At 36.4% G+C, this 22,845-nt stretch overlaps 1 long non-coding RNA gene and 1 pseudogene across 1 annotated transcript in view; one reads left to right on the top strand and one right to left on the bottom strand.

The window, feature by feature from the left end:
- Positions 1-22,845, bottom strand: part of LOC136826792 (uncharacterized) — a 96,652-nt gene that overhangs the window by 13,192 nt on the left and 60,615 nt on the right. The gene's annotated exons all lie outside the window — the stretch shown is intronic.
- Positions 5,048-7,695, top strand: LOC136826791 (piggyBac transposable element-derived protein 3-like; annotated as a pseudogene).

The following is a 22,845-nucleotide window of genomic DNA, read 5'->3' as shown; positions in this document are numbered from 1 at the left end:
GCTAAGACAAACACATTACTTACGTGGAACTCTTGGTCTGTGCTCTTGGTAACAGGTTCGGAATTTGTCTCGCACCCAGCTTAGCTTTGCTAATAGCTGATCTGGCGAGTTGCAAATGCAACAAAACAACAATAGAGGGAAAATGCAACTGCTAAACGAGTTCTATGGGAAGGTCGCCATTTAATTTCCCTGGGTTTATGGTACTTTTATAGGCTGGCAATGGAAACTTAATTTAATTGGCCTTGGAGTTCTGACTTGTGTAAAGGGAAATCGTAAAAAAACAAAAAACAAGGGGTGATTTTAGGAGCTGAAGGCTCTATTTCATAAGGAAATGTTACGTAAACACTTGGGATAAATAAAAAAATTATATTTACAAAAGAAAGCATTAGAAGGGAAATGGGTAAGTAAATTCTTAAAGGGCTTGCAACGCCTGAAGATCCTTCTACTGGAGTCTTAACTAAGGGCAAGGCATAGTCCAAGATGAGTCCACTGCGTGTAGGTTCCTCTGTAAGAGAGATTTACACATTACATGCCAGTAAAGGAGCAATATAACAGAATATGACTCGAGTCTGCATGGAGGGTGCCAAGGACTTGAGGAATGAATGACCACTTTACACTTGGACACAGGACATTGGAAATGGCACTGGATAAACTGGCCGAAGGACAGAGGTGAAATACTGGCACTCCGATAACGTTCTAAAGGGCAAACTGTCGTGACTGAAAAGTCTTTACTCGCACTTTACCTTAGGGGAAGCGGGTCTCTACCAAAGGATGATGAGGGATGATCACACTGACGGTGCACACTGTCCCTCGAGGATGACTGTTGTCTGCAGTCGGACAGGGGGGAAGAATGTTCTCTCAGCTATGACTACTGCATGTCTACTACTCACAAGACTAACTGCCTACAGATCTCCTGTCTTTCCCTTTTAAGGCTGTGGCTGTGTCGTGCCTGTGTGCAAACTTCTGCCGATAACTGGGGCAGTGTGCAAACAATGTGTCATTTGCCAGGTGGTCAGCGATCGGTTGCCCCTTCCCAGGTATCTTGTGGACAGACAATTCAGCGGCTTATTTTGCCTTTAGAAAGGTTGTTTTAAGCAGCTTAGTTGGGCTAAGCTGCTTGAGGGAGCAGCATTTAGTCTTGTATCTTTGCCGTTTTACCCCGTGTCATCTCAATATCTGTTCCAGGTAAAAAGAAGGACAGATCGAAATGTTGATAACTTTGCTCTGATATCTAGGTCAACTACAACTGGCCATGAGGCAACAACTCTACTCTCAATAAACAAAGGGCAAATTAGGTGGGGGGGGGAGGTGCACTGTGCAGCGACTTCTTGTAAATTATAATAATGTATATTCATCACGTTCCATATATTGGTGATTCAGTTATACATACATATATATATACATACATACAGTATATATATATATATATATATATATATATATATATATATATATATATATATATATATATATATATATATATATATATATATATATATATATATATATATATATATAGATATACATTTATATATATATATTATATATATATATATATATATATATATATATATATATATATATATATATATATATATATATATATATATATATATATATATATATATATATATATATATATGATGTATATATATATATATATGTATATATTATATACTAGGCCTATATTCATGACGATATTTCAAACACCCTTATCGGTTTGTACATTAAAATAACTTACGTACAAAAGACTCACGAAAACGTAGCCGTACAGTGTGAATCAACTCTAAGTTGTTGTCGGAGGACAAGCATTAACGATTACTATATACCTTTAATAAATTATTTCGTCTAGATATTAAAATAAAATTAATTCCTTTATTTTTCCAATGTTAAATAAAGTACAGGGTGCCGAATAATATTATACATGCCTTCTGTAAATACTCATAAAATGTTGAATGTTAAAAAATGGGAAAAATATTAATTTTCCAAATTACCTCACACAGTCTACCGATAAATAGTGAGCAGTATAGCATACTCACCGCAGTTGCAAAATAGCTTGGATGCAGCGTCTAATATCCTGTGTTGCTAGATAAGTATATATCTAACGAAATTGCAAATAAATTTTCGCAATAATTTACTTAAAAAAATAACAGAGACGAAAAAAGGTACTTTACTTCTTAAATTATATAAAAAAATCAATAACGAAATCACATCGGCTTAAAATGTTTTTTCTTTTTTTTCTCGCCCTGAACACACAAAGACGGCATTTAAACTCCGGTCAATCAAGAGCCCCTTTACAGTGAACCCCAGGCGCGATTTAAATGCCCTGATGGGGTTCAGAAGATCCAGGTGACCGCTGACTCACGCAAATGAACGGGAGAGGAGGATGATTTAAACCATTCGTTTTCCGGGGGGAATTTAAAGGTATTCATTCAAACTGAACTGAGCTATTTGATTCAATGGAATTTAAAAGCTCTCCCCCTTTTAAAGCTAGAGGCGGTGTTGAGTCAGTTGACATTTGGTGTTAAGTAATGAAAATTTACTAAAATGTACTTTTAAGTTTTTAAATATCTTAATGAGATTTTTTAGTTTAAAATGGTTTTTAAGCTGATGTTGGAGTTAATATTGTTTACAATATCTGATGAAAAGGTAACGTATATAAGATATTTCATGTTTAATGTGTCTCCTGGTGTGAGTTAGTTAGATCATAAGAAATTTAATATCAAAGGGGAGGGGATGGAAGCCCCAGAAGCCTCCGGAATTCCCAGTGTGTATTTGTGTAATATATATATATATATATATATATATATATATATATATATATATATATATATATATATATATATATATATATATATATATATATATATGTATATATATAGGCAATAGGTAAGCGGCAAATGCATCATCAGGAGATCCATTAAAACAAGAGGTCCTCAAGGTTCTTTATTAAGAAACGTTTCGTGCAATCCTTTGCACATCATCAGTCTGCAATAAATTATAAACAGCAGTTTCTTCAGGCTATTCTTCCCTCTTGCGTTGTATTGAAAGGTAGTTTAATTTTCTTAACAAACTTGGTGAATTTTGATATTTTGTTTTTATAAAATTTGTAGCTTTTATGTTAACTTTGTTATAAAAAATTTTTTACTGTCAGCATAATAATTGTTATTTTAACTTTAGTTTTAACTGCTGTTTATAATTTATTGCAGACTGATGATATGCAAAGGATTGCGTGAAACATTTCTAAATAAAGAACCTTGAAGACTTCTTGTCTTATGGATCTCCTGATGATACACACACACACACATACAATTTTATATGTATATTATATATATATATATATATATATATATATATATATATATATATATATATATATATATATATATATATATATATATTCTTCTATTCATATATACTAATAACTCACAGGAACACGTGATATTTAAATACAAATTACTATAAGGAATAAACGAAACAAACGTTGTATACTCGCCTAGTTTTTTCCTTGTCCCAAGAAAAGTTTAAGTGCACTGATGCATAATAGTAGGAATTTGCAATAATAGATGACAGGATGACAAACACAACCAACGAACTTACAGAGACAGTTAAAATCTTCCACATGACAATAGTTAAGCTTATTATCTAGAAATCTTGTGTTTCTACAGATAGCTGAACCCTCGACTACTTTAGTACCTGATTCTTTTATTATAAGTTGTGGGACCTGAGTGCAATCAATATGTTCCAGAAAATAAAATCTGCAGTAATATATGCAATAGCAAAAACTTTTATGAACAAATACCAAAACCTCTGAAGGGGAGATGTAAAAAATCTGGAAACAAAAATGTCAATTTGGTAAAGCCATTAAACCTTGCAGAGCGAAAGGAATAGTCTTTAACTAACTCATTAACTCCGGAACTGAAATAAATTAAGATGATAACAAAAATTAAGGAAAGAGGAGGCCTGATTCATGACAAAATTTCGTGCGACTTTCCCCACTCGTAATACTGTCTAAAAAAAAAAAAAAAAAAAAACAGGAAAATAATAAATAAAAAAGTGTGGCTGGGGGTGCCCTTAAACACAGGAACTTGAGCAAAATGCTGTGGTGGGGCCTGGTACAAAGCAAGTGACACAGTTCAAGTTTTAAGAGAAATAGTATAAGGGCACCACTTGACGTCAGTCAGCAGAATGACCTACAGTACTGCCAAAGAACAGCACAGATACACGTTGCAATAATGCTGTGAAATGTAATCAATCTACGAGATGCTGTTAACAAAAGTAAGAAATAGAAAATAACCGAAAAATATTGAAAGGTGGGTACTGACAAGGTACAAAAATAAATGCGAAAGTTCTTAAAACATTTTATTCATATTAAGCAATACTACAAAAAAGTAAATATCTTGAACTATGTTTTAGGGAAGCGATAAATTTGTTTTCATGTACATCTGGAAGATGAGTTGAATACCACCCTACAAGGGCTACAATATTAACGGTAATACACATTTAAAAAACATATCCTACATTTAGCTGATAATGAATAACAGATTTTGGCTACGAGACTTAAACCAACCAAGTGTCCTGTACGGGCTCTTAAAATTGGCTACTTTTGGGAACTCGTGGCCAACAAGCTTATGCATGTATGAAATTGACTATCTGGTACCTTGGTGTCACACCTCCCAACTCTACAAATCAACCAATCAGAAGACAGCACTGTCCATGGGGTGGGGCGTGTGTGCTTTTGAATCACCACCAGTCTCTTGAATGACGTGATAGGGTGCAGTCATGCTAAAATTGTTCCGAAGGATCCCCCCCCCACACCCTGTTGTAATCATGGTAAGTACACAGTTTTTTCATAGGTTGTTGTTGAATGATGTGTCTTCATGCTGAAGTGTTTTCAAGGTGATGTGATAATATTTAGTATTTGAAATCATAGCCGTAATAAGTATATATCCCGCACGGGCTACTTCGGTCCGTAACGGTAAAAGTATGGCGCAACACGTGACGCCTCAAAAATTTTTTTTCAGAAGCTAATTGCTTTTACTTTTTGCAGATTAGGAGTGATATGTTTTATGGGCGAAGGAATGCTGCCTTGGAACACAGGGAGGAAGTGTGCACGGCATGGATAGCCCCAGAAGATGCCGAAGATAGTGATGTTGATGTGGAGGTAGACAGTGACTGTGAGGACCCAACATACCAACCTGATGAGGACGAGCTGGCTGACGCGGAATTTCTTCAGCCTACTACTTCACGAGGTTAGTATCATAACAACATCATGTATTTTTTCATTGTTGATGGATTACATATCATTTATACATATCATTCTATTTATTTTACACAGTGCCAACACTCTATTTATTTTACACAGTGCCAACACACTCATACACATGCACACACTCATACACATGCACACACTCATACACATGCTCACACTCATACATACACAGATGCACACACTCATACATACACAGATGCACACACTCATACAGATACACATAACTTCATGTGTTTTTGAAACTTTTCATTGTTGATGGATTACATATCATTCTATTTATTATACATATCATTCTAGTTATTATACATAGAGCCAACACACTCATACACATGCACACACTCATACAGATACACATAACTTCATGTGTTTTTGAAACTTTTCATTGTTGATGGATTACATATCATTCTATTCACTATACACAGTGCCTACACACACACATACACACACACACACATGCACACACTCATACACACATGCACACACATACACACATGCACACACATACACACACAATAACACACTCATTGTCCACACACACAACACAATCATGATTTATTGTCTGTATTACTAATGTGACTCTTTTCTTATTTCAGGTGGCCGTCCTGTCCCTGTTGCAGTGCCACACCCTATGCCAGATGTGGTAGATAGTGCTGCTGATGTACCATCCGCCCCTAGCAGGAACAAGAAAGCTCGGCCTCATCAGTGGAAGAAAGAGGACATCAGTAACCAGCCCCTGCCTGATTATGTTCATGAACGCCCTTGTTATTTGAGGGCACCAATTGAGTACTTCCTCCAGTTCTTCACAAATGAACTGGCGGAACACATTGTATATCAAACAAACCTGTATTCCAGGCAGAAGGATGTTGGGGGGAACTTCAACATCACGGAGGCTGAACTCAAGGTGTTCATGGGTGCCATCATTTTCATGGGGCTCGTTCCATTGCCCAGTATAGTTGACCACTGGGCTGTCCACACTAGGGTTCCACAGATTGCTGACTGCATGTCCAGGAACCGCTTCAAGGCAATCCGGTCTAACCTCCATTTCAGCGACAACGACTTGGCAGCAGGGTCAAGGGACAGGTTCCTGAAGGTTCGTGCAATCTTCAGCAAGGTCACCAGGGAGTTCCTGAAGGTTGCTGAAACTCCTGTACAGTCTATTGACGAGGTCATGGTTGCATACAAGGGGACCACAGCTGGTAACCTTCGCCAGTATGTAGCCAAGAAGCCAGACAAGTGGGGCTACAAACTCTTCTGCAGGTCCAGTGTGGATGGATTTGTACATGACATCCTCATGTACCAAGGAGAGTCCACATTTTCAAGTCACCACACCACACTGTCTGAAGAGGAGGAGAAGATGCCAGTCACTTCCAAGTCCGTTGTCGCCTTGGTGAAGACCCTCAAGAACCCCAAGACCACTGCAGTGTATGCCGACAATTACTTCACAAGTTTATCCTTGGCTGAGTACCTGAGGTCCCAGTATCAGTGTCGGTATGTGGGCACTGCAAGAGAAAATAGGGTTGGCTTCCCACCTCTGATGACTGTGAAGGATATGTCTAAGAAGACAGTAGCCAGGGGCACACTTGATTTCGTCTCTTCTGAAGGGATCCTTGTGGCTAGGTGGAAGGACAACAACATTGTGACTGTGCTGTCTACTGATGTCGGTGTGGAGCCTGTTGCTGACATTCAACGGTATAACAGGGAGGAGAAGAAGAAGGTTGGTGTACCCTGTCCAAATGTCATCACCAAGTACAACAGCCGAATGGGTGGCATCGACAAAAGTGACATGCTGACCCACCTCTACAAGACCCCCCTTCAAAATAAAGAGGTACTATATGAGGCTCTTTGCATACATTGTGGACCTCATAATATGTAATGCCTGGCTTCTGTACAAGAGGGACTGTTTGGCATTGCAGTCCAACCCTATGCCCCTCAAGGACTTCCGCCTCTCCATCGCCTTGGCACTGAGGGCTTACAAGGTCAACCCCACCAGAGTCACCAGGGTTTCCCTTACTCAGCGAGATGTCCCTTCACCGAAGAGGGGCCAGCGAGCTGTTGTGCCTGCCGTTGCAGAACGTCAGGATGCCACTAAACTGCATATGCCTTTGTATGTCAAAGCTAGGCAGACCTGTAAGTTTTGTTCCTGTAAGGGCCACATCCACAGGTCCCGGTGAGGACTGTAAAGTGGCACTGTGTCTGACTGATGCAAGGAACTGTTTTGCACTCTTCCACAAGGCATAACTTTTGTAAATATTGTATATATTTTGTGTAAGTTTGTATGTTGTGGAAGTCTTGTAAGTTTGTTATTGTCTATTTTTTATGCTAACCTATGTAAGTCTAAGCTGTAAATTATAATTACTAACACATTTCACTGCCAGTATTACTTGTATATTTTTTTATTTTTGTAAAATAAAGTATTCAACTATCCCAGGGTATCTTTTATACATCAATAGAGGGAAAAAAACAGAAAAAAATTCATAATAAACACAGTAGCAAATCATATTAATGTCAAACACAATAAATTCATCATGGAAATTGGTAAAAAGGTGAGTATATAAAGAGTGGTATTATCGGGAAAAAGTTTACCGTTATGGTCCGAAGATCCCGTACGGGATGAGCGTGGTCCGTCGGAGCTTGATCGAGGCATCCGTACGGGATACTTCATTGAATGCAATTATTTGCCAAGTTTTGCAAGATTTCAAAAAATGCACAAGAATGATTTGATCTTGTATTTTGATATACTATCACATACTAAGAGGGTTTTTTGAAATTTCCCATAAAACCTAGGGTGGACTTTAAAGGGTTAATTAGTATTGATCTGGTCATCCAAGATTCCAGTTTATTCAGTCTTTAATCTTCAAGATTTTGTATTCTGTTAATCAAGGTACTGGTCATTCCATCAATGAAGAAGAATTATTTGGGCCATTAATCAAGAAGTTTGACTGGTAGGTCCATCGGTAGAAGTGAATAACGTTTTCATTCACACGATAACTTTCAAAAATAATGCCTGTCAGTATTAGATTTATGAACATTCTAGAACTGTATAAAGTAACGGAACAGTAAGTAGATCTATTCTTTAGCATTACTAATTTATCTGTTTTCCTTCCATAATTTTCAGACATTTTCGTGCCTTCTTGTCACCATTTACTGGATGAATTTGACTCTGGTCTCTCTCCTGAAGAACCAGTTAGGATAAAACATTTTCTTTGGAGCGGTTCCTTTCTTCTTAGCCACCACCACCTCCAGCAGAAGGAGAAGGCAGGAGGTAAAGACTCCGCACCCCAAGAGACCGATAGGTGTAACTTCCAGGCCGTCGCAGTGTGACTTTTTGCCATTCAGTTGAAGCAAGAGTTTTCTCATAATACCAGATGAATGCACATGCAAGATCCTTCCAAGGAAACGTAATGTGGGTTCATAGATGTATATAGACATTTTAGAGTAAGTCAAAAAAACGCTTTTTAAGGTCCGCATAATGTTCATTTTATTTTTCTGTAAAAGAAAATTATTGAGATGGCTATTTGTCTGTCCATCCGCACTTTTTCTGTCCGCCCTCAGATCTTAAAAACTACTGAGGCTAGAGGGCTGCAAATTGGCAGGTTGATCATTCACCATCCAATCAGCAAACTTATCAAATCGCAGTCCTCTAACCTCAGTAGTTTTTATTTTATTTAAGGTTAAATTTATCCATGGTCATGCGTCTTGCACAGCTATAGGTGCCAACAACAAAGGCCACCACCGTGCTGTGGCTGAAAGTTTCATGGGTCGCGGCTGAGAGTTTCATGGGCCGTGGCTGAGAAATTCATATAGCATTATATGCTGTAAAGAAACTCGATTGTGCGGAAGAAAGTTCGTCGCATTTTTTCACTTGTTTATTTTCCTTTATGAATATTTAGTGTAAATTCACCTTGTCTACTTGTGAATAATACAGCCCAGAAATTACGTTGTTGCATGAAATATTTTTCTTGCACAGCAATAATTCATCTCGAACACAAACTTCCAAACAGAGTTTAAGTAATTGTTTTGTTTGCAAGGGTGGAACCAAACATTAGTGGTAAAGAAACTTGATTGGATAGCGGGATCAAGTACAGTTTTAACATGGATATTAGTATAAATAAGGAGTAATATAAATAAGATGATGTAACATTTTAACTAGGACCACAGGTTGCATGAATATCGTTGGTGCCCTAAACTGACACATAAAAAAGTTGAACGTGGCGTTCTGAAAACAAACCCGTCTGTTAACAGACAGAGGTCTAACAAATGACATACCAGACATATCAAATTAGTGTTCAAATTTCCGCCAACCAAATGTTGTAAGTGAAATCAAAGAGGCCATGTAAAAAAAACTGCCTATATCATATCGACTTGGGATTGTCATTTAAGACACTTTTCCTAATCCCGGGATTTCGGGAAAAGGTTAGTGTTTTCCCGGGATCCCGGGAAAATCCCGAGAAATCCCTGGATTTCATAAAAAAATTTATTTTTGTATTTTAGGAATGAAATATTGCAAGACTCATAGCACGTGCTTATTTATTTATTCTTAAAGCATTGGAAAAGACATATCCAAAATATATAATGCAAAAAAGAAGCATTCAATGAAATTAACAGGCAGAAGATTAAGACTGGTTAAACACTCAATTTTATGCAGAGTAGTTGCTCCTGAAATAAGATAAGAAACTGGCATATCTTTTTACAAATTATATGAAAATATCTTATACGATCACATACGTTTGTAATATAACCCTGGTGAAAGAAAAATTATCAATGTTCATTACAAATAACAAAATTTTTAAATCAAAAGGACTGTATACGATCACATGCTTTTGTAATATAAACCTGGTGAAAGAAAATTGATTAATGTTCATTACAAATAACAAAATTCTTAAATCAAAATGACTGTCTTCAAACGACACCGAAAAGCGTAAACTTACATGAAACCTGCCTCTATGGCAGTTATATAAAAAAAACAACAACAAGAAAACTATATATTCATATAACGCTTTTCTGATAAAATAACAAAAGTAGGAAAATAATAAATTTGCTTCTAGCTCTTACTACAAACTACTTTGACTTGAAATATGCACGTAGAAAACTCAAACAATTTACACTTTTATCACTTAGACGAGTTCTAAGTCTCGTGATAAACAGTCCTACAGCTGAAAAAGCTCTTTCTACTTCGACAGATGTGGGTGGTATAGATTCTAATGCAGCTGTTATCTTTGTTATGTTTGCTGTCTTTTCTCCAGTTGCTTCAAAAATTTCAAACTCTTTAGTTACGCTCCTGCTAATCGCCTGACTTTTTGGGTTGTTTTGGGGATGCACTCTGTTTCTTTTTTTATGGCTCCCTCTAATTTCTCGTGATTTGGGTCAGCTGACTGAGACAGCCCTTCTTCTTCGGATTCGTCACTGTTGTCGTCATAAAGGCGAATAAGAAGTCGTTTTGCTGCAGACAAAAGAACACTTTACGCTGGCAGTGCTTCTAAATCAGTGTCTCCTGATGATCGGCTTTCTTTAGAATACATTATCCCATTTTCCATGTATTTTAGTAACCCAATAAGTGTTTTTTGCCTTCTTTCGTTTAGTCTAGATATTAATACTTCTTTCAATTTCAATGAAAAGGCAGAGTTTTGTTCATGACGTTCCTCAATGGTGAAAGAAAAAACTCCTTCAGCACTAAGAAGTGTCACATCTCGACTACAAAGTTTCTCAGAGCCTAACTGGATAGGTTTCAAAGCACGAACGATAGCAGCGAGTGCAACATACTCTGCTTCACTTAAAGGGTTATTTATTTTATAGTCAATCAATGTTTTTTCTACTGGAGACCTCAGATCTAAGAATCGTTCAAGCATAGCAACTAAACTATTCCATCTTGTCTTGCAATCAAGTAACAGCTGAATACTTTCACGATTTTCAAATTTTACATAACTCTGCAAAGTATCGTTTTTTACTGAAGACTTGCGAATTATGCGAGCAATCTTTCTCACTTTGTCAAGGGCAGTAGCTACATTAACTGCATTTGAAACCAGATCGCTCCTGATGTGACTTGCGGTTGTTCTTCATTCTGACCATGTTCAATGTTTATGCCAGATCTGAAATCTTCTGTTTCTTGACAATCATCCTCTTCTAATTCTTCAGCATCAGTTTCGGCACTTGACTCCACTTCTGTAACGTCGGTTTCATGAAATGTCTGCTTCTTGTATAAAACATCACAAACAGCAAGATGTATAGCATGTGCATAGCACAGCTGATGTTCACAGTCAACACACCGTCCAAATTTTCCCATAACCCTCGCCCCATCTGTAACAACTGCAACAATATGCCTACTTAGGGATAAACTAAACTCAGTTTGTTTTCTACTTCTTCAACAACTTTTTCAGCAGTCATGCGTCCATTAATTGCTACCATTCCCAAGTTCCAAAATTTATCTTTATCTTGATGAATATTAATATTCAGATATCTTTTGTTTTGAAGAGAGAAATATTCATCCAATGACAGACTGAACCTCTTTCCACTCTTCAAAGATCGTTGCATTTCCACCATAACAACATCTTTTGCAATTTCATATGTTTATATACTAATTGCATAACATGATTCGGATTTTTTGGAAGAAGCATACCTTTATCACTGAAGGCTTGACTGATAAATTCTCTTTTACAGACGGCACTGGAAAGAAAACCATCTAAGGTTACAAGTTTAGCTACCATTTCTTCTCTAGTGTTTTTCTTCACGAAACTGTGCAGTGTGGGCTGAGCCTGAGAATAAGCACTCTTGAAACGCTTTGAAGAACTAGCAGATTGTGTTTCATTAGTGACATCTGATTGTGTTTGCTTTTTAGATGCCGAAGCAAACCACTTGTCGAACCACCTGTACACTTTATTACAGCAGCACACTTTTTGCATTGTGCTTCATCAGTAACTTCCTTAGAAGACATACTAATACGTCTGTCGAAGTATTCCCATCCAAAATGTTTTATGTTTATCTTTCTCTGATATTGTGAGAAGGAAAGGTTGCAAAATTTATAAAAAAAAATTCACAGCACTTTTAGTAGAGCTTAAGTGAGCGAAACAATAACTCAGAAGTTGACGAGTAACTGAAGCAACTCACCCGTCTCAGGCTGCCTCACAGCCCAGATTTCAGACATAGACTACACGTACGAAATACGTTTAAAACAATGTTAGGTATGAAAAATGTTTAGAACAGTGTTATGTACACTTCTCCTGCGGCAATAGCTGCTAATTATTGAAAATGTATTATTTTTTTCGTTCGCACATATTTTAAGAGAGGTCGAGATTTCCCTGGAAGAAAAATAAAATCTCGCAAATTTTCCCGGACAAAAAAGCAACGGGAACCCGGGATCCCGGGAAACAATCCCTAATATCGACTAAGCCAAAACTGCATCACAGTTTATATGAAAATCAAAGTAGGGGTTTGATCTTATGAAATCTCATCCACCCATGTTTTGCACTGTAAATCGAAAATAGTTATTCATGGTATGCGTAAAATACTTTCTAAATCTAATGTACAAAGTGAGAATACAGTAACAACAGCAGTTACTGTGCTCAATAGACATCACAACATGATAGCGATATAAAACTAAATTACTGTGCTCACTAGCCATTGAAACATGGTAGTGATATAAAACTAAAATACTGTGCTCTTTAGACATTGTAACATGATAGTGATATAAAACTAAGGTTCTATGCTCACTAGACATTGTAACATGATAGTGATATAAAACTAAAATACTGCAATCTTTAGACATCATAGCATGGTAGTGATATAAAACTAAAATACTGAGCTCACTAGACATCGTAACATGGTAGTGATATAAAACTAAGATTCTGTGCTTACTAGACATTGCAATATAATAGTGATATAAAAATAAGGTTCTATGCTCACTACACATCGCAACATGCTAGTGATATAAAATTAAAATACTGCGCTCACTAGACAACGTAACATGGTAGTGATACAAAACTATATACTGCGCTCTTTAGACATCATAACATGGTAGTGATATAAAACTAAAATACTGTGCTCACTAGACATCATAACATGGTAGTGATATAAAACTAAAATACTGTGCTAACTAGACATCGTAACATGGTAGTGATATAAAGCTAAGATTCTGTGCTCACTAGACATCGCAACATGATAGTTATATAGAACTAAGGTTCTATGCTCACTAGACATCGCAACATGCTAGTGATATAAAACTAAAATACTGCACTCACTAGACATCGTAACATGGTAGTGATATAAAACTAAAATACTGCGCTCTTTAAACATCATAACATGGTAGTGATATACAACTAAAATACTGTGCTCACTAGACATCGCAACATGGTAGTGATATAAAACTAAAATTCTGTGCTAACTAGACATCAAACATGGTAGTGATATAAAATTAAGATACTGCACTCACTAGACATCGCAACATGGTAGTGATATAAAACTAAAATGCTGTGCTCGCTAGACATTGCAACATGGTAGTGATATAAAACAAAAATACTGCACTCACTAGACATCCAACATGGTAGTGATATAAAACTAAAATACTGTGCTCACTAGACATCGCAACATGGTAGTGATATAAAACTAAAATACTGCGCTCACTAGACATCGCAACATGGTAGTGATATAAAACTAAAATACTGTACTCACTAGACATCGCAACATGGTAGTGATATAAAACTGAAATACTGTGCTCACCAGACATTGCAACATGATAGTGATATAAAACTAAAATACTGTGCTCACTAGACATCGCAGCATGGTAGTGATATAAAACTAAAATGCTGCGCTCACTAGACATCACAACATGGTAGTGATATAAAACTAAAATATTGTGCTAACTATACATTGCAACATGGTAGTTATATAAAACTTAAATTCTGTGCTCACTAGACATCGCAACATAGTAGTGATATAAAACTAAAATACTGTGCTCACTAGACACCCAACATGGTAGTGATATAAAACTAAAATACTGTGCTCACTAGACATCGAAACATGGTAGTGATATAAAACTAAAGTGCTGCACTCACTAGACATCACAATATGGTAGTGATATAAAACTAAAATACTGTACTCACTAGACATCACAACATGATAGTGATATAAAACTGAAATACTGTGCTCACTAGACATCGCAACATGGTAGTGATATATGCTGCGCTCACTAGACTTCGCAACATGGTAGTGATATAAAACTAAAATACTGAGCTCACTAGACATTGCAACATGGTAGTGATATAAAACTAAAATACTGAGCTCACTAGACATCGCAACATCGTAGTGATATAAAACTAAAATACTGCGCTCACTAGACATCGCAACATGTTAGTGATATAAAACTAAAATACTGTGCTCACTAGACACCCAACATGGTAGTGATATAAAACTAAAATACCGTGCTCACTAGACATTGCAACATGTTAGTGATATAAAACTAAAATACTGTGCTAACTAGACATTGTAACATGGTAGTGATATAAAACTAAAATACTGTGCTAACTAGACATCGCAACATGGTAGTGATATAAACTAAAATACTGTGCTCACTAGACATCCAACATGGTAGTGACATGAAATTAAAATACTGTGCTAACTAGACATCACAACATGGTAGTGATATAAAACTAAAATACTATGCTCACTAGACATTGCACCATGGTAGTGATATAAAACTAAAATACTGTGCTAACTAGACATCGCAACATGGTAGTGATATAAAACTAAAATACTGTGCTAACTAGACATCGCAACATGGTAGTGATATAAAACTAAAATGCTGCGCTCACTAGACATCGCAACATGGTAGTGATATAAAACTAAAATGCTGCACTCACTAGATATTGCAACATGGTAGTGATATAAAACTAAAATACTGTGCTCACTAGACATCCAACATGGTGGTGATATAAAACTAAAATGCTGTGCTAACTAGACATCGCAACATGGTAGTGATATAAAACTAAAATACTGTGCTCACTAGACCTCGCAACATGGTAGTGATATAAAACTAAAATGCTGCGCTCACTAGACATCGCAACATGGTAGTGATACAAAACTAAAATACTGTGCTCACTAGACATTGTAACATGGTAGTGATATAAGACTAAAATGCTGTGCTCACTAGACATCGCAACATGGTAGTGATATAAAACTAAAATACTGTGCTCACTAGACATTGCAACATCGTAGTGATATAAAACTAAAATACTGTGCTCACTAGACATCACAACATGATAGTGATATGAAACTAAAATACTGTGCAAACTAGACATTGCAACATGATAGTGATATAAAACTAAAATACTGTGCTCACTAGACATCGCCACATGATAGTAATATAAAACTAAAATACTGTGCTCACTAGACATCGCAACATGGTAGTGATATAAAACTAAAAGCAACATCTGTTCATTCATGATGGTAAAAGCATGTATCGACTTCTATCATTGAAATATCAGTACAGTGCAGATGGTGTCATTTTGGAAATAGCAGGTGTACTTTTACTTGTTGACCGAAAAGGATTATGACTTCAATATCATGAATATACTATGGGACATTCACATCCACTAGTTTCCAATATACGGTTAAATTACTCATGCACATTGTCTCATTATCAAAGGCAAAGTACGGTGCAAAGGCTCTTCTCTACAGATACATCATTTTGTGCTTTTGTTCATCGGTCGTCCATTTTAGTTTTCTGTAAAAGAAAACTAAAACTTTTTCTCTCCGCCCTCAGATCTTTTAAAAACTATTGAGGCTAGCGGGCTGCAAATTGTCATGTTAATCATCCACATTCCAATCATCAAGCATATCAAATTGCAACCCTCCAGCCTCAGTAGTTTATATTTTATTTTAGGTTAAGGTTAGCCATGATCGTTCGTCTGGCACCGTTATAGGTGCCAACAGCACGTGCCATCATCGGGCTGTGGCTGAAAGTTTCATGGGCCGTGGCTGAGAGTTTCATAAAGCATCATTAGTTGTACAGAAAACGCGATTGCTCCGAAGAAACTTCGACGCATTTTTTACTTGCTTATATGAAGGACGAGCAACAATAAAAATGTAATGAAGTTTAAGCAAAGCAACTGCAGTCATTGTGACAGTTAATAATTCAGCCGTAGCATCTGACGGCGTCGCTCTTGACGCACTGTCGCCCTCTTTGTTTACATCAGCCATTATGAATATATTCAGTATGTACAAACTTGTGTTTTCTTTGCAAATGATATTTGAACATCGGTAAATTAGAAGCTTCAAAATAAGCGATAATGGTGGGGGGCGGTGGCGGGTTCTTGGCTGCGATGATCCAGGAAAAGTTTTGTTTCTTTTCTTTTTCTAAATTATGTCTACAAAACCTGAGGGACACTTTCTATGCACATGTGCTATTTATATGCCGGGAAAATACAGTACTATATTGTACCCTACAACATTCATATTTTTTCTCTAACCATTATTATAAATACTGTATATTACTCTACATAAAATTGTTAATGTTTTAAAGCATAAAGTAATGTACTGTACCGTAAACTGTAATTGTAAATCGTTAAAATCTTAAAAGTTCAAAAGTAAATACAGTACTCTCCTTATTACAATGTACTGTACAACCATTTCCTTACCTCTCTCTTTAATTCTTTAATTCATTTCATTATTAGTATCTTTTCAATTTGCACCCTAGGAAAAAGTTTGACATTTACCAAATTACCCTAACTTCATAAATAAAATAATTCATTAATAAGTAGAAGAAAAAATACTAGGTACACTTCTTGCTCATTCTCTCGCACTCATTAATACGTCTTATTACTAAACTACCCTCAGAAATAATACCAACTTTTACCAAACCTGTAGGTGAACGTGTCATATATGGCCAATTAGCAAATAATAGCTACTTGCTTAGTGCCTGAAAGTGTCCATACGTTGGCACTTAACAGGTTTAAGCAGAGGAGGTGTCATGGATACAGGGATTATGCAAACTATACCGAGATGTCTGCCTCAGATGACACCACTGAAAATGTCGAGGGGTCTGGTATCAGAACAACAAAAGTAGATGTGTCCTGTTCCGGATAAAAGCAGACGAAAGGGCTAGTGGGTAACTTGTGGCAACAGACTTGGAAGTAGGGAGGTAACGCCCAGAAAAATTATCGAGCGTACTTTTAATAGATGATCGGCAATGGTGCCCTTGTTGATGGCCCTCGTTGCGCCAGAAGTGGAGTTCACAAAGATATTGTCATAGTAATCCTTTCTATAGCTAAAATGATTGGTACAGTCAATGACGGTGAGAGTGCTTTCCTGACCTAGGTACAAAGGAATTGTCGGAAGCAGCCGGAGTATCAGTACCAGTATCAAAAACAGCAGCAGTCTCATTGCCCGGCATGGTCTCCCTGAGTCAGTCCTGACTTCATTCCACTACTTACGAAAGTTGTTGTCACTCATAACATTCCCTGGGAATTTTGATATCAGTTTTATCTCTAGTATTCACATGCTGCAAGAAAAGAAAACAGACATTTCAAGCTTTAGCCTAGTTGTCAATCGCTGACTTAATAGAGCAACCGCAAAGATTTTCCGAGACGCGTTCCCGAAGTACATTCAAACAAATCTCCATCTCATCCTTATCAATATACATTACATTATATCACCCATGAACCTCTGTCTTTAATATCTCTTTGCTGCTGCAATAACGCCTTGATCTATTGGCTGAGGGATAGCAGCCAGTGCAGCATTTTTCCATTACGATTTGTTGTTGCTGAAATGCATTTGTACGTCGTTGCAGAGCAGGGTAACCTTTACCCAGTCTGGAGAAATACCAAGCTGCTTCATTTCATAGCATAAAGGTATTTAATATACTCATAGATGCTAGGTGTAAACCAAGCCTATAGAGATCAGAAGAGTTCATCCATTCACAGGGAGCCAATTAATCATCCTGCAAAGATACCATGGTCGCTCAACAGTGCCAAAGCACAACAGATTCCAGCATATGGATCCACCAGAAGTCTGCATCAACCAAGAGGCGACGGATTTTCCAGTAAACCGGCCCAAAGACAAATTTCCTCTTTGTCGGATCGTTTTTGTTCCCCCACTGATGAGGCTAGGTCGTTAACCACTAAACTAAAAAATAAAAATCTTAAATAGGATATATTTCGGCTAAATCTTGTTTTGAGTGTAGAGAGAGAGAGAGAGAGAGAGAGAGAGAGAGAGAGAGAGAGAGAGAGAGAGAGAGAGAGAGAGAGAGAGATTAGAGGAGTAAATTATAGAATACAATTTAAAAAAGAACAGGTAATAAATATACAGTCCATTAGATAAAAACTCCGAAGTCAATGAAAAATCATGCCTGGTTACATTTCACAAAATTTAAATTATAAACCATGGCTTTATTTTTCCATGCTTCCATTTATCAATGAGCTAAATAAATTCTTTGGACAGGATATTTTCCTATCATTTGTACATTTTGATACCAACGTATTAAAATCAAATATGTATTGCCAAACAGGTAAAACCATAACATCCAAACCCCCGATTTTGGACTTCTCATAGTGAAGGCATTAATGATATCCATATTCATTCATTCATATATAAAAATATGTTTCCTTTTGCATAAGCATACACATGCACTTTATTTAGTATGCATTCTATCACCAGAGTTACCAAGATATATATATATATATATATATATATATATATATATATATATATATATATATATATATATATATATATATATATATATATATATACTGTAGTACTAAATACTTACAGATGATTTAAGATGGGCTTGATTGGTGATTTTTTTTTTAATTACGAACGACATTCCAGTGAGGAAATAATCTCTATTCAGGATTTGGAAATGACAATCATTCCCGTAGTGATGCAGAAAATACTGTTTCGATATCAAAACAAAGTAGTCTTTTCTGGTCTGTGCGTTTGCTAGTAAGTCTGGTGCGGGATATTCAGCTTTATCTTGATTATCTTTCCAAATTTTCTGTAAGCCACCACCTGAGATTTCTGAAAACAAAATATATAAAAGTACATTTATTAGATAGGTTAAAAACATGAGGAGAAACTCGATGTTTTACATTCATGACTTAACGGTCATTGTCATATTTCTTGTCTCTTTGTTCTCATTCTTTCAGCTATGATGGAAACCTAACTGTCTTTTTAGCAAATTTGCAAGAGGACTTTACGCTTAATTCATGCTGAATTAGCGTTTGGAAGCATTGACAAGATTAAAAAGCAAACCAACTTAAAATGAAGTTGCTGGCAAGAAATTATAAATTTTAAGAAAATGAGACTGAAACCAAGGCTGAGGGTAAGCCTGTGATTTTGATGAATTGTAGCCGTCTCGATTAAAATGAGCAACATTATATTTTAATTCTATTTTACTCATGATATGAAAGTCTCTTTTGACACTTGTATTAATATAAGTTATCTGTTATGAAAGTTCCACAAGTGGAACTTTCATAACATATGTATAATAATGATTAGAGAAAAAAAATGAATGTTGCAGGGTACAATATAGTACTGTATTTTCCCGGCATATAAATAGCACATGTGCATAGAAAGTGTCCCTCAGTTTTGCAGACATAATTTAGAAAAAGAAAAGAAACAAAACTTTTCCTGGATCATCGCAGCCACGCCCCCGCCACCGCCCCCCACCATTATCGCTTATTTTGAAGCTTCTAATTTACCGTTGTTCAAATATCATTTGCAAAGAAAACACAAGTTTGTACACACTGAATATATTCATAATGGCTGATGTAAACAGAGAGGGCGACAGTGCGTCAAGAGCGACGCCGTCAGATGCTACGGCTGAATCATTAACTGTCACAATGACTGCAGTTGCTTTGCTTAAACTTCATTACATTTTTATTGTTGCTCGTCCTTCATATAAGCAAATAAAAAATGCGTCGATGTTTCTTCGGAGCAATCGCGTTTTCTGTACAACTAATAATGCTTTATGAAACTCTCAGCCACGGCCCATGAAACTTTCAGCCACAGCCCGATGATGGCCTGTGCTGTTGGCACCTATAACGGTACCAGACGAACGATCATGGCTAACCTTAACCTAAAATAAAATATAAACTACTGAGGCTAGAGGGTTGCAATTTGATATGCTTGATGATTGGAGGGAGGATGATTAACATGACAATTTGCAGCCCTCTAGCCTCAAAGTTTTTAAGATCAGACAGAAAAAGTTTGTTTTCTTTTACAGAAAACTAAAACGGACGAACGATGAACATAAGCACAAAATGATGTATCTGTAGAGAAGATCCTTTGCACCGTACTTTGATAATGAGACAATGTGCATGAGTAATTTAACCGTATATTGGAAACTAGTGGATGTGAATGTCCCATAGTATATTCATGATATTGAAGTCATAATCATTTTCGGTCAACAAGTAAAAGTACACTTGCTATTTCCAAAATGACACCATCTGCACTATACTGAAGTACTTTAAGCATATTTCAATGATAGAAGTCGATACATGCTTTTACCATCATGAATGAACGGATGTTGCTTTTAGTTTTATATCACTACCATGTTGCGATGTCTAGTGAGCACAGTATTTTAGTTTTATATCACTACCATGTTGCGATGCCTAGTGAGCACAGCATTTCAGTTTTATATCATTATCATGTTGCGATGTCTAGTGAGCACAGCATTTTAGTTTAATATCAGTATCATATTGCGATGTCTAGTGAGCACAGTATTTTAGTTTTATATCACTATCATGTTGCGATGTCTAGTGAGCAAAGCATTTTAGTTTTATATCACTACTATGTTGCGATGTCTAGTGAGCACAGCATTTTAGTTATATATCACTATCATGTTGCGATGTTTAGTGAGCACACCATTTAAGTTTTATATCACTATCATGTTGCGATGTCTAGTGAGCTCAGCATTTTAGTTTTATATCACTATCATGTTGTGATGCCTAGTGAGCACAGCATTTTAGTTTTATATCACTACCATGTTGCGATGTCCAGTGAGCACAGCATTTTAGTTTTATATCACTACCATGTTGCGATGTCTAGTGACCACAGCATTGTAGTTTTAGATCACTACCATGTTGCGATGTCTAGTGAGCCCAGCATTTTAGTTTTATATCACTATCATGTTGCGATGTCTAGTGAGCCCAGCATTTTAGTTTTATATCACTATCATGTTGCGATGTCTAGTGAGCCCAGCATTTTAGTTTTATATCACTATCATGTTGCGATGTCTAGTGGGCACAGCATTTTAGTTTTTTATATCGATTTTAGTTTTATATCACTATCATGTTGCGATGCCTAGTGAGCACAGCATTTAGTTTTATATCACTATCATGTTGCGATGTCTAGTGGGCACAGCATTTTAGTTTTATATCACTATCATGTTGTGATGTCTAGTGGGCACAGCATTTTAGTTTTATATCACTATCATGTTGTGATGTCTAGTGGGCACAGCATTTTAGTTTTATATCACAATCATGTTGCGATGTCTAGTGAGCACAGTATTTTAGTTTTATATCATTATCATGTTGCGATGTTTAGTGAGCACAACATTTTAGTTTTATATCACAATCATGTTGCGATGTTTAGTGAGCACAGCATTTTAGTTTTATATCACTATCATGTTGCGATGTCTAGTGGGCACAGCATTTTAGTTTTATATCACTATCATGTTGCAATGTCTAGTGAGCCCAGCATTTTAGTTTTAAATCACTATCATGTTGCGATGTCTAGTGGGCATAGCATTTTAGTTTTATATCACTATCATGTTCCGATGTCTAGTGGGCACAGGATTTTATTTTTATATCACTATCATGTTGCGATGCCTAGTGAGCACAGCATTTTGGTTATATATCACTATCATGTTGCGATGTCTAGTGAGCACACCATTCAAGTTATATATCACTAGCATGTTGCGATGTCTAGTGAGCACAGTATTTTAGTTTTATATCATTATGATGTTGCGATGCCTAGTGAGCACAGCATTTTAGTTTTATATCACTATCATGTTGCGATGTCTAGTGAGCACAGTATTTAAGTTTTACATCACTACCATGCTGCAATGTCTAGTGAGCACAGCATTTTAGTTTTATATCACTATCATGTTGCGATGTCTATTGAGCACAGTATTTTAGTTTTATATCACTACCATGTTGCGATGTCTAGTGAGCACAGTATTTTAGTTTTATATCACTACCATGTTGCGATGTCTAGTGAGCACAGTATTTTAGTTTTATATCACCTATCATGTTGCGTATTTTAGTTTTCATCACTCCATGTTGCGTGTCTAGTGAGCACAGCATTTTAGTTTTATATCACTATCATGTTGCGATGTCTAGTGAGCACAGCATTTGTTTTAATCACTATCATGTTGTGATGTCTAGTGAGCACAGCATTTTAGTTTTATATCACTATCATGTTGCGATGTCTAGTGAGCACAGCATTTTAGTTTTATATCACTATCATGTTGCGATGTCTAGTGAGCACAGCATTTTAGTTTTATATCACTATCATGTTGCGATGTCTAGTGAGCACAGCATTTGTTTTATATCACTACCATGTTGCGATGTCTAGTGAGCGCA

The sequence above is a fragment of the Macrobrachium rosenbergii genome, chromosome 41 (assembly GCF_040412425.1).
Source record: "Macrobrachium rosenbergii isolate ZJJX-2024 chromosome 41, ASM4041242v1, whole genome shotgun sequence".
Classification (NCBI taxonomy): domain Eukaryota; kingdom Metazoa; phylum Arthropoda; class Malacostraca; order Decapoda; family Palaemonidae; genus Macrobrachium; species Macrobrachium rosenbergii.
This window is presented reverse-complemented; position numbering and strand designations above follow the sequence as displayed.